The 17,082-nt window shown below is 51.6% G+C and overlaps 1 protein-coding gene across 4 annotated transcripts in view; it reads right to left on the reverse strand.

The window, feature by feature from the left end:
• Window positions 1–17,082, reverse strand: part of ST3GAL1 (ST3 beta-galactoside alpha-2,3-sialyltransferase 1) — an 87,630-nt gene that overhangs the window by 38,907 nt on the left and 31,641 nt on the right. The window lies entirely within an intron of this gene.

The following is a 17,082-nucleotide window of genomic DNA, read 5'->3' on the forward strand; positions in this document are numbered from 1 at the left end:
GGCCCTCCCTAAACAACAACAATGATACCCTATGGTGTTATTATTACACATAAGCCTTCATGCTTGCAGCAGCTCCAGCCTCATGCTCCACCAGCTCCCGTCACCTGTGAGGTGTGCAAAGCGCTGTCCCTCCTCGGGGTGGGGGTGAAAACAGCCCTACAAATACTCAAACCCCCGGGGCCGCTTTCGCTCCCCCTGACCTGAGCTCGCTGACCTCTGCCCATCAATAATGGATGGCCTGTGCACAGTAGTGCCCGCACAGCAGTCGCCCTGGCTGGCAGGAGGGAGTCACTGCCTAGGGTGGGGCCGGCCTACCTCCGACTCTCCATGGAAACCATATGAAAGGAGGACTTTTTTTCATTGAATACCTGGTGGTAAAGAATCCTCCTGCCAATGCAGGAAGCATAAGAGATGTGGTTTTGAACCCTGGGTTGGGAAGACCCCCTGGAGAAAGAAATGGCAACCCACTCCAGTATTCTTGCCTGGAGAATCCTATGGACTAGAGGAGCCTGGTGGGTTACAGTCCATGGGGCTGAAAAGACCTAGACATGATTGAAGCGACTTAGCACACGCACATAGTTGATTTACAGGGTTGATACCTTTGCTGTAAGCCCCACCTCTCGGGGTTGGTGGGAGAGGTAGATTTTGAGACTGTACCCTTAAAGCTTCCAGAACCATTCTTGGCACATAGTAGGGACGTTAAGAAAGGAGAAACCAGTACTTCTTTCCTCCCTGGGGCTGTCCTGGAGGACAGGCAGGAAACCTGAGTGGCCGCAGGGGCAAGCGTTGGTAACTAGAAGCTGCTAGCCCTTCTGCAGGTAGCAAACGACTCCCAGTGATCCTCGGAGTCACTTCACCCGGAGGGGCAGGTCTTGGGTTTGAATTTCCTCAGCGAGGGTTAGGGAGGTGGACGGGGCTGGGTCCCCGGAGAGTGGCTCCTCTTGGCACGCAGCCCAGAGAGCCTTTCTTGGGTGGCTGCTGTGTCTACTGGCTGCTGGCAGCTGCCTCCTCCAAAGGACTGTCCTGGCCAGACAGGAGCTGCCCAGCCAGGGAGGAGACCACCCCTGGCCCCCAGTCTATGACAGAGGGGATCAGAGCTGCTCGATGGTGACCCCCCCTTTGCCTCCATGTGGAACTAGCCCTTGGTGGGTGCTTTGTGCCCCTGGGGTCAGGCTGAAGCTTGATTCCATCCTGAGACACCTCCCTGCCCAGCCTCTGTCTCCCCCACCCCTGTCCGTGTCCCCTCACTGCCTCCTCAGTAACCCACATGCACCAAATCCTGGTCTCAGGCTCTGCTGGGAGAGACCTGGGCCCCCCAGGTGAGGCAGGTTTGACGTCAGGAAGAGAAAGCCTCAACGTGAAGTGCTCTGAAGTTCCGAGAACTTTTTTTTGCAGAGTGGGGAAGCTCCCAGGGCCACTGTCTGGTCCAAACTCCTGGCTTTATAGAGAGGAAAAGAATGGTGCTGATGACCCCATGGTGAAAGAGGAAACAGCCTTCTCCTCTGGCAGCTCAGTCATCACACAGAGCGGAGCACAGGAAACACTTGGGCAGCCAAGTCAGGGGGATGGCGTGACAGTGGGGGACAGGGAAGCAGGCCCTGGGGTGAACTCCAAGCTGAGCTCCTGAACGAGCTGGCCATGCAAAGATAGGGGTGAGGAGAGCAGAGAGCAGGTGGAGGGGAGAGTCCATGCAAGGTTGTAAGGGCAGGAACGAGCTGGGCGTACTCTGCCCGAAGCCCAGCGCTTTGAGCCAAGGGATGATTTTACAGGACGAAGAAGTAGGGCCTGATCATGCGGCTCCCCTTCCGTGGGGCGGGGGGAGCAGAGGCTTGTCACCCAGCAAATTAGCAAAGACGAGCGACTCTTCATGACCCCAACCTAGTCACCTCCTATAGTTGAGCTCTGTCCTTGGGAAACCATTGCATGCCTGTCCCACTGGGGTTTCCCAGGCCAAGTCCATCTTTCACATCGAATATTTCAGAGCCAGTGATTAAGGCTCGTGAGTCAACCAATTAGTGGCCCTCGGAACATCAGCTCCACTTTCCAAAGAGTTTTTTGGGCTTTCACGTGAAGGCGCCTGGCAGACATGAGGCTGATAAGCATTTCCACAAGGCCCATAAATCTGCCCCCCTTCATGTCATCCCACATCAGATGGACGGAGCGCAGGAAGCGTGGGGAGCACCTGCTGGGGAGAGGAGTCAGGGCGGAGTACAGGCTTTTGGGTGGGGTGCTTGTGGCCATCCAAAGGAAGCTGCAGGTCCCGGCGCTCGCTGGCTTGGCAACCTGAAGCCAGAGCTGAAAGCATCTGGAGCCTCAGTCTCCTCCTCTGGAAAATGGGGACGGCAAGAGCCATGAGAGAGTGGGCTAAAGGCCGCAGGCAAGCTGGGGACAGGTGACTGGTCTTGATTACTGACAGTCACGAGCCTGGACTTGGCGGTCCTCCTCTGCCCGGGGCGCCGACCCCAGCTGGGAGCAGCACAGGGACACCAGGCAAAATCCATCACGGGTTACGGACAGAGCCTGGAGTAGAAATCTGAGGGCGCCCACCTCCTATTCTTCCTTTCTGAGTCCTCACGCTGTACTTCACACAAATAACCTCTGACCTTTTCAAACAGGATTTCAAGTGATAAAAGAAAGTGTTTGTTGCCACAAGCACACAAAGGGCAGAGAAAGGAAACCCTTGTCATTTCCCTCTTTAAATCTGCAGCCTTAATATCCAGCACCCTGAATTAAATCTTTTTGATATACTTGCACATTTGGGCAGTAAATACTCTTCTCTGGTTTTAAAAGATCGACAAACACATTTTGAAAATTCTCATCAAGGCAAAGCTTGCTAAGGGACAGAAAAGCAAGGTTATCTGGGCTTAGAACTTTCATTAATGGTATATGGGGAGGGAGATATGCAGGAAATCTGCAGTCCTTGTGAAAGTGGCAAAGATTAACAGAATGGAATTGTTCTGGAGCATCTAGTAACACAGAAGAGTGACTGTCTTCAACGAGACCTACTATGTGTGCAGCATTAGAGCGTCTTAGTGGGTGTTTTACTGTGTAAAATACTTGATATAGATAAAGCTATTCAATCTTCCGAACAGCCTAGTATCAGGTACCTTATCATCACCCCATATTTGGGCAAGCACAGAGAGGTGAAGTGCCCTGTCCAAGGTCACACAGTGAGTCACGGCAGAGTCAATACCAGAAGCCAGACTGCCAGGCTCTGGAGCTGACGCCAACAGTGACAAACGATCCTAAGGTCTCCCCTCCTCTTTCTACAGACCTTGATGTGATATATCATCGTTTCCATTCTTAGGAAAGCCCATTGAGTTGCAGAAGGTGAAGGGCTTTTCCCGGGTCACAGGCCAGCTATGAGTCAACTCAGGGACAGTCCAGGCCCCAAGCCTCATTTCTGCCACGTGTCCCGAGGCTGATCAAACCAGAAGTGGGTCGGACGTGAGCTGGGAGGAAAGAACAAAATCATTCAACCTGCTCAAATTCAGAGAACCAAATGGATCTGCCCTTTGCCAAACCAGTTTGGGTTTTCACATGAACAATTAAAATTCTTTAACAGGAAGTTTGTATCTTAGGCACAGCACAGGGTATAAGGAGATCTTTGAAACTAACACTTTCACTTTTCACTAATTAGAATGATTCAAACAGCAAAGAGACGTCATTTCAAACTTATCAGAATCTCGAGGATGACAACATCTGACCTACTCCTGACCTCTAGTTCCTCCCGCCCCACAAGGCACACACCCAGGAAAACTTCCAACTGTGATTTGGGAATCGCAGACTCGCCCAGAGTGGACCAGCTTCTATGCACTGGCTCAGCATCTCCTGGGAGCATGGTGCTCAGAGTGGACGTGCCCTCCTCGTTGTGGGAGGGGAGTCAGTGGGAGAGACCAGGAGGAGTGAGCTCCGGCTTGTCCCCTTTCTTCCTTCTAACAGATGCCCAGGCTCCTTCAGGTGGCTCCCTCCCCTCCTCCAAGTGCCCTCTGTGGGGTAGTAAATACCCAAGCCGCCTGCCTACAACATGAGCACAAAGGGTCCCTGGAGACTCCTTAGACTTCTGCGTTCCCTGGGCAGAGAGATGCCTTCCTGGGGCCCTGACCTCTGAGTGCATGCGCAAGGCTGGAAGGAATGAGGTTGTGGGGGGTGCAAGAGCCTGCATTCCAGGTCCAGACATCACTTGGGTCTGCCCTCTGAGACCCTGCCTTCCTAGGCCAGGGCTCAGGGCTGTCTCTGGCATACTGTGGCTCAGCCAGTGTCACAGAAAGTGAGGCCACACTGCTAGCGTCCACACTGGCCTCCGCCCATCCTATCAGCAAAATCCATCTCCCTCTCACTGTCCCGCCCACCCTCCTCACACCTCAGCATCTGGATCACTCACCCTCCCTTCCTTGATGTCTTCTGGGGTGATCCAGCCTCCTCCTCCCACCCCACTGTCTTCATTTCCTGGACCTCTTGTTGCCCCACCCACAGTCTTGGCCTTGTGAGAAGGACCTGTCTCGGGGGTGAGATCCTTGCTATTTTCTCGGGGGATAGCACTTCCCGTGAAAGGCCAGGAAGATGGTCCCCCCTCCAGGGACCACACTCCTAGAGCCCCCAGCCACCTCCGTCTGACTCGCCCTCACACGTGCTCCCCTGCCTTCTCTGCTCTCTTCTGGCTAACTCCACAATTGCACTTGAACTCACCAAGTTCAACCTGCCTCAGGGCCATTGAACTTGCTGACTGGGCTGACTCTTTCTCATCCTTCCTTTCCCAGCTCAGATGTTCCCCTTTGGTGAGAAGGAATAGAAGGGCAAAGAGTTTACATTTCTCCAGCTTTTTCTTCGTCAGTTTACACCCATCCACTTGATTATATTGACAATAACTCCGAGACAGCAGCAGAGCAACAGAGATGAACATGAGCAGCCCAGGGTCATAGCCGCAACATGGGGAACTGGAACTGCTCATGATGAACTCCAAGCTCAGGTTCACTTCTTGAAGCCATGTGGCTGACCACAAAGGAGAGGAAAGATCCCCCTAGACTGCCTGAGATTTCACAGGCAGACTCTAAAGACACCAGTTCAAGGGCAATCAGACTGCCCAGGCATTCGGCTGGAGGGACCCTTCAGAGCGAGGCCAGAGCTGGTCTCTGCACCCTTGGTGCTGAAAGCTTTAGTTCAGCAAGTACACAAAAAGCTCCCCTGGGGGCAGGAGTGCCCTGGCCACCCTGCCCACTGCGCACCAGCTGTTTCCTGCTGATTGGTGATGGGTCAGAATTTGCTGTCTGCTGCATTCTTTTTCAAGCTTTTGTAGAAACCATTCCAGGGTCATTTACAATGGCACAGTCACTGGATAGTCCCAGGGAGGAGGCCTAGAAGCCCTGGTCTCACCCCCAGACTCTGCCATTACCAGCTCTGTGACTTAGAGCTGGTGGTGCCTTTCCTTCTCTGGGCTTCAGCTCCTGCCTCGGAACAAGGTGAAGTTAGGAGCCCATTGGGATAGGCTCAGTCTTGTCTCTCAGTCATGTCTGACTCTTTGTGATCCCTTGTATTGTAGCCCGCCAGGCTCCTCTGTCCATGGGATTCTCCAAGCAAGAAAACTGGAGTGGGTTGCCATTCCATTCTCCAGATGATCTTCCTGACCCAGGGACTGAACCCAGGTCTCCTGTATTCTTTACCACTTAGGCACTGGGAAAGCCCAGTGGCATGTCAGACCATGATTTATCTTACCCAGGAACTTTGATTCTGACCCTCAGTTTCCTGATCTGTCAAATGTGCTAAATCAGAGGATGTGGAAACTTCTGCCTCACAAAGGTATTTTGTCTGTGCCATACGTGTGTCGGAGAAGGCAATGGCACCCCACTCCAGTACTCTTGCCTGGAAACTCCCATGGGCAAAGGAGTCTGGTAGGCTGCAGTCCATGGGGTCGCTTGGAGTCAGACATGACTGAGCGACTTCACTTTCACTTTTTGCTTTCATGCATTGGAGAAGGAAATGGCAACCCACTCCAGTACTCTTGCCTGGAGAATCCCAGGGATGGGGGAGCCTGGTTCGCTTCCATCTATGGGATCGCACAGAGTCGGACACAACTGAAGCGACTTAGCCCAGCATACGTGTGTGTGTGCACACGCTCAGTCACTCAGTTGTGTCCAACTCTTTTGTGACCCCATGGGCTGCAGCCTGTCAGGCTCTGTCCATGGGATTTTCTAGGCAAGAATACTGGAGTGGGTTGCCAGTTCTTCCCACAGAGGATCTTCCCAATCCAGGGATCGAACCCAAGTCTCCAGCGTCTGTTGCACCGTAGGCAGATTCTTTATCGCTGAGCCACCAGCGATAGGTCCCTGTGTCGTACAGCCATTGACAAAACTCTGAATTAACTATAATTTTAAAAAAATCAGAAAGCTTATCATAAAAATCTGGCTCTCTAGCTTTTTTTAATAAAGAAGGAGAAAATTATGGAAGTCTGAGCTCCCATTCCCCAAAGCAACAATTCCCTGCAGTGAGCAGCAGCCATGACCTTTGGTCAGACCTTGCTTCATTTCCCAGTTTGCCGCAGGCCTTAATCATCCCTATTGTCTTCGTACCACCCACATGGTCACTATGAACATAGGGGACTAGGGCTCCTGGATGAAAGGTCCTGAAGGTCCCCTCTGCTCCTGCTTTTGGTGACTTTCCTGATATTTTTCATCCTCACTGGTGCTCCCCTGCCATCCCCTGGGGTAGAGAGTGGAGGGCCACCAGCTTGAGGCTGTGACCTCCAGGGCTGTCTCCCCCATGCTACGGAAGAGGGAGGCCCTGCCTCTGCCAGGATTCCAGTCCCCTGGTCAGCGGAAAGATGATCGCCTCCAGAACACACCAACCAGCCATCAGGCCACAGGGAGCTCCCTGCTGCCGCTGCAGCCTCCTATAATTACCTGCAGTGTGTAATAAAGCCCCGCTGAGAAACCTTAGAAAGGACTCCACAAGGAGAAGTGTTTCCTGGGTAATTTCCTGATCATAGAATTTCAGGGGTAGAAGGGACTTTATAAAAGCTTCTAGACCAACCCACCATCTGATGCTTCAATCTCCTCCAGAGCGGCTGACATGATACCTTCCATCAAATCCTGATGATGTGCCCATCAGGAGCTGAAAATATAAAAAAGGCAGCAAAGGTGGCCCTGCCCGCAAGTCCTCCCAGGCTGGGGAGGCCAGTCTGGCAAACAGACAGTGAGGAGGCAGGATGTGCTCAGTGGTGTCTGACTCTTTGGGACCCCAACGCGCTGTAGCCCGCCAGGCCCCAATGTCCATGGGGATTCTCCAGGTGAGAATGCTGGAGTGGGTTGCCATTTCCCTCTCCAGGACACAGGATGGCATGGGCTCTGATTCTCAACAGCCACCACAAACTCAGCCCATACTGTACGCCAAACGCTCTGCATAAATCACCTCAGCGAATTCTCAGGAAAGCTCTTCCTCGTTTGCAGGTGAGGACTCTGAAGCTCAGAGAGGTTAAGGCCCTTGGTCAAGGTTGCACAGCTTATAGGTGCTGGAGCAGGCTTTGAACCCAGCGATATGAGACTCCAGAACTGGGTCTGTAAACACAACCCTTCTGGAAGGGTGGCTGGGGAGCAGAGAGGGGAGGCTGGGACCCAGAGCCTGCCGAAGGGACAGATGTCTGTCCTGAGTCCAGAAACAGACACAGAAGAGAGAGTGAGCCCAAGTGGGAGAGGAGCCAGGCAGAGGACAAGACAGCCCCAGGGGTCTGGGGCCTCGGTAGCCATCAGAGAAATGCCAGTAAAAACAGAATGAGACACCACTTGACACCTATTAGCCTGGCAAAAAATTAGCAGGCACCGTGATGCCAAGTGTTGGTGGGCGGACATGGGAAGTCACGCCCTGCGGATGGGAAGGCGGACTCGGCAGTGGTCCTCAGACACGACCTGGCAGTAATGTGGCAAAAGTTACACGCAGGCATCCTCTATGCCCCAGCAGTTCCGCTCCCAGCTATCCAAAGTGCTCAGGAGTCTATCTGGAATGCTCTCATGCATGGAAGAAAAATTCTGGTTCACAAAGAATTTTTTAAAACATGGGGAAGTGTTTCTGTTGTAATTACAAGGGGGCAGGAGGCAGAAAATACATGGGATGAAAACAGAGCCACCTCATAGGGTAACCCAAGAAAGGCCGAGGATTACATGCTAGGCACGTTTAATTCAATAAATCAATGTGGTCAAGTCTTGTTACTACAAATAATCATGTTTTAGGGACCTTTGATCTGAAATTTCCAATTTCCCCTGTTCATCCAATACATATTTACTGAACACCTGTTGTATGCAGGTAATGGATCAGGCGGTAGGGCAGTGTGGGTGCTCAGTTGCTCAGTCAAGTTCAATTCTTTGCAAATCGGACAAAGAATTTTCAGTGTCTATCCTATTGACTGTACCCTGCCAAGCTCCTCTGTCCATGAGATTTCCCAGGCAAAAGTACCAGAGTGGGCAGCCATTTCCTTCTCTAGGGGATCTTCTCAATCCAGGGATTGAACCCACTTTGAACCCACATCCTGCATTGGCAGGCAGATTCTTTACCACTGAGTCACCTGGAAAGCCCTACAGCAAGGAGTAAAATGGATGAAGAGATCTTAAGTTCTAGGTGAAAGAGAGACTCATCAGAGAAATAAATGAGCAACAGGTCAGATGTCCAGAGACCATCCTTAGAGAATAAAGAACGGAGGACGGGAGGAGAAGGCAGGGAGTGGGTGTGTGCCCACACAGCTGCACTGCTTTGTGGATGAAAATGTTAGTTGCTCAGGGTATCTGACTCTTTGCAACTTCATCGACAGTAGCCCTCCAGGCTCCTCTTTCCATGGAATTCTCTAGGCAAGAATACGGGATTGGGTTGCCATTCCCTTCTCCAGGGGATCTTCCCAACTCAAGGATGGAACCCGGGTCTCCCACACTGCAGGCAGATTCTTTACCATCTGAGTCACCAAGGAAGCGATATTCGACAGTGAATCCCATCTTGCTGGAGGCAGCCCCCTATGCCAGCAGCACAAAAGCTTCAGTGTCCTGCCTCATCTGCCTTCCGGGGGGAGGGGGGTCCTAGTCATTCTCGCTTCAAGTGAAACTTAACTGAGCTCATCAGGACGCCTAGAGCTGCTTCTCATTCATCAGAAAGAAAGGCCGAGTCTTGTCCAGCTGGTACCTTTCCTTTGAGTTGGGTACAGGTGGTTTCAGATTCTTTCAGCAGCAGCGCGAGCCCCGCGCAGCAGAGGCACGGTTCCTGCCAGCTCTGCTCACCAGTCTCCAACAAGAGGACCTTCACGTGCAGCATCCAAAGCCTCAACAAGTGCTCAGCTTCTGCCCCTGGGGTCACCAGCTAGGAATCAGCTCTCAGAAACGACTCGACATGTGGACAGTTTTGTACCCGGAGAGGTTTATCATCATGTTATTTTTTTTCTTTCAGTCTCATCGAGATGTAACTGACCAAAACCACTGTATAAGTTTAAGGTGTACGACATCACGGTTTGACTTACATACATCAGGAAATGATAATCCAGATGAACATCCATCTTCTCATATAGATACAAAATTAAAAGAAACAGAATAAAACTTTGAGATGAGAACTTTTATGATTGAGCCTCTTAACATTTTTCATGTCAGTATATAATACATGGGCTTCCCAGGTGGCACTAGTGGTAAAGAACCCGCCTGCCAAGGCAGGAGATGTAATCAGAGGCGGGTTCAGTATCTGGGTCGGGAAGATTCCCTGGAGGAGGGCATGGCAACCCACTCCAATATTCTTGTCTGAGAAAATCCCATGGACAGAGGAGCCTGGTGGGCTACAGTCCAGAAGGGTCACAAAGAGTCGGACACGACTGAAGCGACTTAGCATGCTTACGTATAATGCATAGCAGTGTTAATTATGACTTCCCCAATGGCTCAGTGGTGAAGAATCTGCCCGCAATGCAGGAGATTCAGATGAGGGTTTGATCCCTGGGTCGGGAAGATGCCCTGGAGGAGGAACTGGCCACCTGCTCCAGTATTCTTCCCTGAACTCCCATGGACAGAGGAGCCTGGCAGGCTGCAGCCGATAGGGTGGCAAAGAGTCGGACACGACTGAGCAGAAACACAATGAGTGTTAGTTATATTTATCATGTTGCGCGTTACATCCCTAGGACTAATTTATCTTATAACTGGAAGTTTTTACCTTTTTCTTTCATTCAAATCTTTCTCCCTTACCTTCCCACCTCTGGTAACCACAAATCTGATCTCTTGTTTGAAGTGCAATTTTTTTTTTTATTATTTTTGAAGTGTAATTGACCTACAGTGCCATGTTAGTTTCTGATGCATAGCATGGAGACATTTTTCTTTATATTTCAAAACGATCATCATGATAAGTCTAGTTTTGATATGTCACAATACAAAGATATTATATAGTTAGTGCCTATATTCCCCACACTGAATATTTCATACCTGTGACATTTACTTTGCAACTGGAAGTGTGAACCTCTTAAGCTCCTTCACCTATTTCTTTTCTCCCTTCCCTCCTTCTCCTTGGCAACTGCTAGTTTGTTCTCTGTTTTAATATCTCTGCTTCTGTTTCATATGTTCATTTGTTTAATGTTTTTAGATTCCACATAAGTGAAGTCACACGGTATTTATCTTTCTGTCTGACTTATTTCACTTAGCATAATACCCTCTAAGTCCGCCCACTTTAGGTGGCAATATTTCATTTTTTACGGCTGAGTAATATTCCAGTGTGTGTGTGTGTGTGTGTGTGTGTGTGTGTGTACACCACATATAATATGTATATATATATCACATCTTCTTTATCCATCATCATGTTATTTTTAATAGTAAAACGCCACAGAGCTCCAACATGCTCCACCTTAAGGAAATTACTAAGTGCACCATAGTCTGCGCAAATATCTGTTATACCATGCAAAACTCTGCATTTTTAATAATGCTCATGAAGAATTTAAAACAAGAGGAAACATTTGCTATACTCTTAAATTGTTAAAAGACAATGGAAACAGTATTAGAATCAGATGACAGTTTTAACACTAGAGGAACCAAAACACATACAGTGAAAGAGAATTCTCTGACATGCTAAAATAGGTACTTTCCTGGAGGGGTAGTTCTGTGGAATTTTTCTTTTTTTTCACATTTTCTTCTCTTTTCAGGATTCTCTTCACTGATCATGGCTACTTTTATGATCATGAACTAGAACTACCAACGCTCCCCAACCCTAAAAACTGCTGGTACCTTCAAAACCTTCTCCAGCCACCCAATGCTTGGCCCTGGGACCCTGACCTAGCAATCTTCCGAGGCTGTATTTACTGAGAAAATCTCCCAGGATTTAGGATTTCATTACCAGAAGCTTAGACCCAAAGAAGAGAAGGAAAAGTAGGATGCAATATACGATGTCAGCAAAGGTCTATGAGAATGCAGGCCCAGCCAGGGTGGGCCTGGCTTCCAGGAAGAAGTGCTTGGGCACACCATCCCTGCATTCTGAGGCTCCCTAGGGCCCACCCAGCCCCCAGAACCTCTCTCCAATCCCAACCGAAAGCCCGGGACAGCGTCACTTTCACCCAGGAGCACAGAAAAGTCCTTGCTCATCTTTCCAAGCTCCGTCAGGGCTCCAGACGGGTGAAGCTCCTTGCACTGTCCCTGTGGGGACATACTACAGTGTCATGCAGCGTATGCCACAGCAGAAGGTCCGAGGCCCAGAGAGGTCAGTCAACTTGTCCAAGGCCACACAGCTGGTGAGAGACAAAACCTGGGACTCAGGCTTCTGCTCTGACCCCTGGAGGACTTCACCCCATGCCACAGCTGGCCCAGGAGCCCAGTGCTGGCATCCAGAAGCCTGGCTTCCACTCCCAGCAGAGTCACTCAGCAGCTGTGGAGGTTGTGCTAGTTAACCCTGGGGAGGCCAGGTTCCATCTGTGAGCTGGAGGCAAATCTGATGCTGACCCCAGGGCTTAAACGCTAAGCCAGCAGTACGTTGTCAGCACACGATCAATGCTGTCGCTCGTTATGACCTTTGTCCTCCCCGGAGTAAGGTCGCTCTCTAGCCTCACGGTGTTCGCCAGCTCACTGCCTCTCACCCTTCTAAGGCCCCCACCCCAGGCCAAGGAAAGAGCATCCCTGGATCTGTCCCCAGTCCTGATGGCTCATCGGGTAAAGAATCCGCCTGCAGTGCAGGAGACACAGGTTCAATCCCTGGGTGGGTGAAGATCCCTTGGAGAAGGAAATGGCCACTCACTCCAGCATGCTTGTCTGTGAGCGCCGCAGTAGAGAGACCGGGACAGAATCACAAGAGGAGAAGTCAACTCTGAGACATGAGCGGAGTGTTTCCAAACTGTTTCTTGGCTCAGTGTGGCTGCCTTCTGGCCAACTGTGCTCTGTTCCCGTCTAATTCCAAACAGATGGGCCGGGGCCCCACCCCCACCCTGCTCAGTCGCACCCCGTCTAGGGGCCTCCAGCCTTTGGACCAGAACCGAGGAGAGCCGCCCAGCTTCCCGGGGAGGGTGTGGTGCAGCCCTTCCTGGGGGGTTGCGCTGTCCTTCGAACATCCCAGGGGCGGAGGACCAACGGGCCCGCCCTGCCCCGGGCGTGCGTTTGCACACGGCACAGGTGACACCCACGCAGGTGCACGCTGTCACTCCCTCCACGCTGAGAGGCAGGAAAGCCTAGCGGTTCAGCATGTGAACTCCTGGGCCAGCTTCCCCAAGTCTGAATCTGGCGCTGCCAAATCTTTGCTGGGCACCCCTGGGCAAGTCTCTCAACCTCTCTGTGCCTTTTTCCCTCTCTGTGTAAAGAGGGGTGGTGATGCTAAAACTAGCACCTACCTCAAAGGGGGCCCTGCAAGGATGGGACACCCGGCTGGAAAGTGGTAGAACCAGAACACAACCCAGCAGTGTGCCCAGGATAGCGCTTTAACCACCAGGCAACACTGCCGCCTCCAGCTGACATTACTGTTTCGCAGGCAAGTTGACCCCCCCAGCTTCCTTTAGTTCTTCCAAAGGTAGCCTTACCTTGCTTGGAAGGCAGGTCTGAGCCATGAGCAACGTGCATTCTGACAAGTCCCTAAGCTGAAGATTCTACCACCTTTGCAGACACGACAACTTGCTAGCCCTGGGCACCAGAGACCTGCACCCTCCTGTTCCCTCTTCATCACTCATTGCCTAGCAAGCACCCACGGTCTGGGCTCCCACAGATTGTCCAAGATCAAGGGGAAGGAAGTTGGAAAGAGTGGATGATGACTTCAAGGCTCACCAGGCATCAGGAGCCAGCAAATCCACGCAGAGGCTTTATGAAAGGCTTGGTCTAATCACAGAGTTCGCTTCAACAAGCTAACGTCTTCCTTTCCATCCAGACATCTGTCTCCACACAAAGAGGGCTTCCACCCAGGGGCTGGGGGCCTAATTGCTGCGGGTTCCTGAGATACAATTACTTGTCAGAGAGAAACAGGGCGAATCCTGGGACTTGCAGGCAACAGAGAAACCACTGTAAAACCCTGCAATTATAGGGCAGGAACAAAAAAGGGAGCTGTCACGGCCCCTGGGGTGGAAATAGCTCAGCGTGGTTTCCTGGGTTTGCAGTACTGCCCAAGCCGAGGTCAGAGCGGCCACTCACGGGAGGAATCATGGGAGAGGTTCTGCAGCAGAGCGAAGTGGGAGGGGTGCTCGTGGCTCCCTGGTGCAGAGGTGATGAGGGAGGGAGAAGCAGGGAGCAGATGAGGATGGGGGACCAGAGGGCACACTTGCTGAGGACCAAGGTCTCCGGGATGGCATGACACATACGTCATTGCACTTAGTTCTCAGAACAACTCAGCCACCTGGGGCCTTGTAGCACCAGTTGCCAGATGAGAAACCAGAGAGTCAGAGATTTGCTCCAGCCTATCAGAGTACAGGAAAAATATCAATAACTTCGGATATGCAGATGACGCCACCCTTACGGCAGAAAGTGAAGAGGAACTAAAGAGCCTCTTGATGAAGGTGAAAGGGGAGAGTGAAAAAGCTGGCTTAAAACTCAACATTCAGAAAACTAAGATCATGGCATCCGGTCCCATTGCTTTATGGCAAATAGATGGGGAAACAGTGGAAACAGTGACAGACTTTATTTTTTTGGGCTCCAAAATCACTGCAGATGGTGACTGCAGCCATGAAATTAAAAGACGCTTGCTCCTAGGAAGGAAAGTTAAGACAAACCTAGACAGCATATTATAAAGCAGAGACATTACTTTGCCAACAAAGGTCCATCTAGTCAAAACTATAGTTTTTCCAGTAGTCATGTACGGACGTCAAAGTTGGACCATAAAGAAGGCTGAGCGGTGAAGAATTGATGCTTTTGAACTGTGGTGTTGAAGAAGACTCTTCAGAGTCCCCTGGACTGCAAGGAGATCCAACCAGTCCATCCTAAAGGAAATCAACCCTAAATATTCACTGGAAGGACCGATGCTGAAGCTGAAGCTGAAGCTCCAATACTTTGGCTACCTTATTCGAAGGGCCAACTCATTAGAAAAGACCCTGATGCTGGAAACGATTGAAGGCAGGAGGAGAAGGGGATGATAGAGGATGAAATGGTTGGATGGCATCACTGACTTGATGGACATGAGTTTGAGCAAGCTCCGGGAGATGGTGAAGGACAGGAGCCTGGCTTGCTGCAGTCCATGCGGGGTCACAAAGAGTCAGATACGACTAAGTAACTGAACAACAACAATCAGATACTGATTCTTGAGCTCAGATCTGGCCGGATCCAGGCCCAGATACCCATCCATGTTAACTAAGGTGCACAGCCATATTGCCACTGCCTGGAGAAGGGGTTGTTTCTTAATAAAGGCTAAGATGAGAGTTTGCAGTAGTCTGGGTTGTATTTTTCTACAAGTCCCAAGCCAAAGGAGAGGTTTGGGTTTGGTGGACAAAGTACTGGACTGGAAATCAACCCTTGGATTCAAATATTGCCTCTGTCACCAATGCTGCGTCATCTCGGGCAAGTTACTTCAGTTCTCTGTGTAACCATGTACCAGCTCGAGAAAGGGGGCTGGGTTGGCGGGTGAATTTGATCCACTCCGCTTCCCTCCAGCTCTGTATGCTTTCTCTTGCATGTCAGTTTGCCCTGGGGGTTATGAGCCAAAGCTCGGTGTCAGAACACTGGGTTCAAATTCGAGCTCTGCTCCTGTGCGGTTCAACCTCTATGATGCAGAAGGCCTTGTGTAACATCAGGATAATAATATCCACAGCACAGGCAGTTACGGCAATTAAATAATGTGTGTGAACAGTGAATAGTGTGTGAATCGTACTTGGAGCACACAAGCTGCTGTGTGTGCTCCTGCCTAAGTATATGTCAGGACTCAAGCCACTCAGACCCCAGAACATTCTAGTGCAGGATGGGATCCGCTTACCTCCTGGGGGGTCTCACACCTCAATGCCTCCTTTTCAGGGACTAAGAGCAGACAGGAAGTTCCAGGTGCCCCCAGCCCCCATCACAGCTCTGCGGTTAAGGCCGGGTGTCTCAGAAGTCTGTGGGCTGCGGCCAGGGGGGAGGCATTCCTAGGCTGTTAGGGGTCGGGAGGGCTGAGCCGAATCCTCCCAGCGCCACCTCGAGGGGATGGCATGATCTGCACCCTCTTAAAACCAGTGCAGCAAAGATGCACTGGAGGAGGGGATTTAGTGACTCGCCCAGGGGTCCCACAGCCCATGACTGGCCCCTCCCCAGCATTTGGTGCTGGGAGGGAAGGGGCAGGTCCAGCCTGGCTTACTAGGCTCAGGACCTGCAGGAATGTCATCGCCTCGCTCACTGACCCGTCCTGTGTCCTAGCAGCTGGCCCTGTGTTGGGCACATGCCAGTCACGGAGGGTGCGACTCTGGGTGCAAACGCTGCGCTCAGGAAGAGCTCCTGCCCAGCGACCGGGGGCTCCACAGTGACAGCAAACAGGGTGTGCGTGTGCCGGTCAAGCTGTTTCCCTCTGAAGCCAAGGCTGAGTCAAGTCCAGGATTCCGCGAATGGCCACCCGTGGGCCCGATCTGGCCGGCCGCCTGTTTTGGTAAATGACGTTTTGCTGGAACACATCTATGCCTGTTCATCTCTGTACTGCCTGTGGCCACTTCTGCGCGGCCGTGGCATATCTGAGCAGTCACAACACAGACGATCCAGTCCACAAAAACGAAAATGTTTACTATCTCCGGCCGTTTACAGAAAGAGCTCTCTGCCCCTGCTCCGGACCTCCAAGGGCTCCGAGGGCAGGGCCCCGTGAATCCTTCTGACACATCAAAGCCTCCTCTCCTCCGTGGGAGGTGAAAACAGCCACCAAGAGGGGAGGGGCTGGCGCTAAAGGGGAGGGAGCACTGAGGACTGAGTACTGTTTCCCCAGGAGGTGGCCCTTTTGTTGAGTTAGTAAGGGCTGATAGGGGACCTGCTCGGTGAAGAAAATAGGAGAAAGGACTTCCCTGGTGGTCCAGTGGCTAAGACTCCGGGCTCCTAGTGCAGGGGTCCTGATTTCGATCCCTGGTGGGGGAACTGGATCTCACATGCCTCAATTAGGTGTTTGCATGCTGCCACTAAAGAGCCTCAACTAGGAGGCACAGCCAAATATTAATAAGCAAGTAAATAAATATTAAAAAAAATAAATAAAAGAAATAGGAGAAGGGCACTCCAGGCAGAGGGTTGGCCAGGCAAGGACGCGTGGGTGCTGCAAATACTGAGCTGGGAGACAGGTGCACGCCGGGGGCACAGAAGCGCCACACAGTCAGGCATTGAAGCTCTGGGGGCAAACCTTGCAGTGGTGGGTCCCCCCCTCCAGCTGTCTCCAGCCACAGGGAAGATGACACACACAGAGTTCAGGCTGCCATTCCCTGCCTCATGGAATTTAGCATCTTGTGGGGGAATGTGACAGGCAAACGCCAGGCAGAACCTGCTGAGTGCCTGGGAGGGGCACAGGAGCATCTGAGTGGGTTCTGAGGAAGGGGGAGGTCAAGGTCCATTTGGGGACAGGATGAAAAGAGTCCTAGAGGACAGATGCAATTTGAGAAAGTCCCTAGGGGCTTAGAGGTTGGGGGTGGTGCTCCTGAACAAGGGTAGGAGGTCATGAAACCCAAGACCAGCTGCCACCCACTTGGTGGACAGA

This window comes from Bison bison, unplaced genomic scaffold (assembly GCF_000754665.1).
Source record: "Bison bison bison isolate TAMUID 2011002044 unplaced genomic scaffold, Bison_UMD1.0 scf7180017864036, whole genome shotgun sequence".
Taxonomy (NCBI): domain Eukaryota; kingdom Metazoa; phylum Chordata; class Mammalia; order Artiodactyla; family Bovidae; genus Bison; species Bison bison.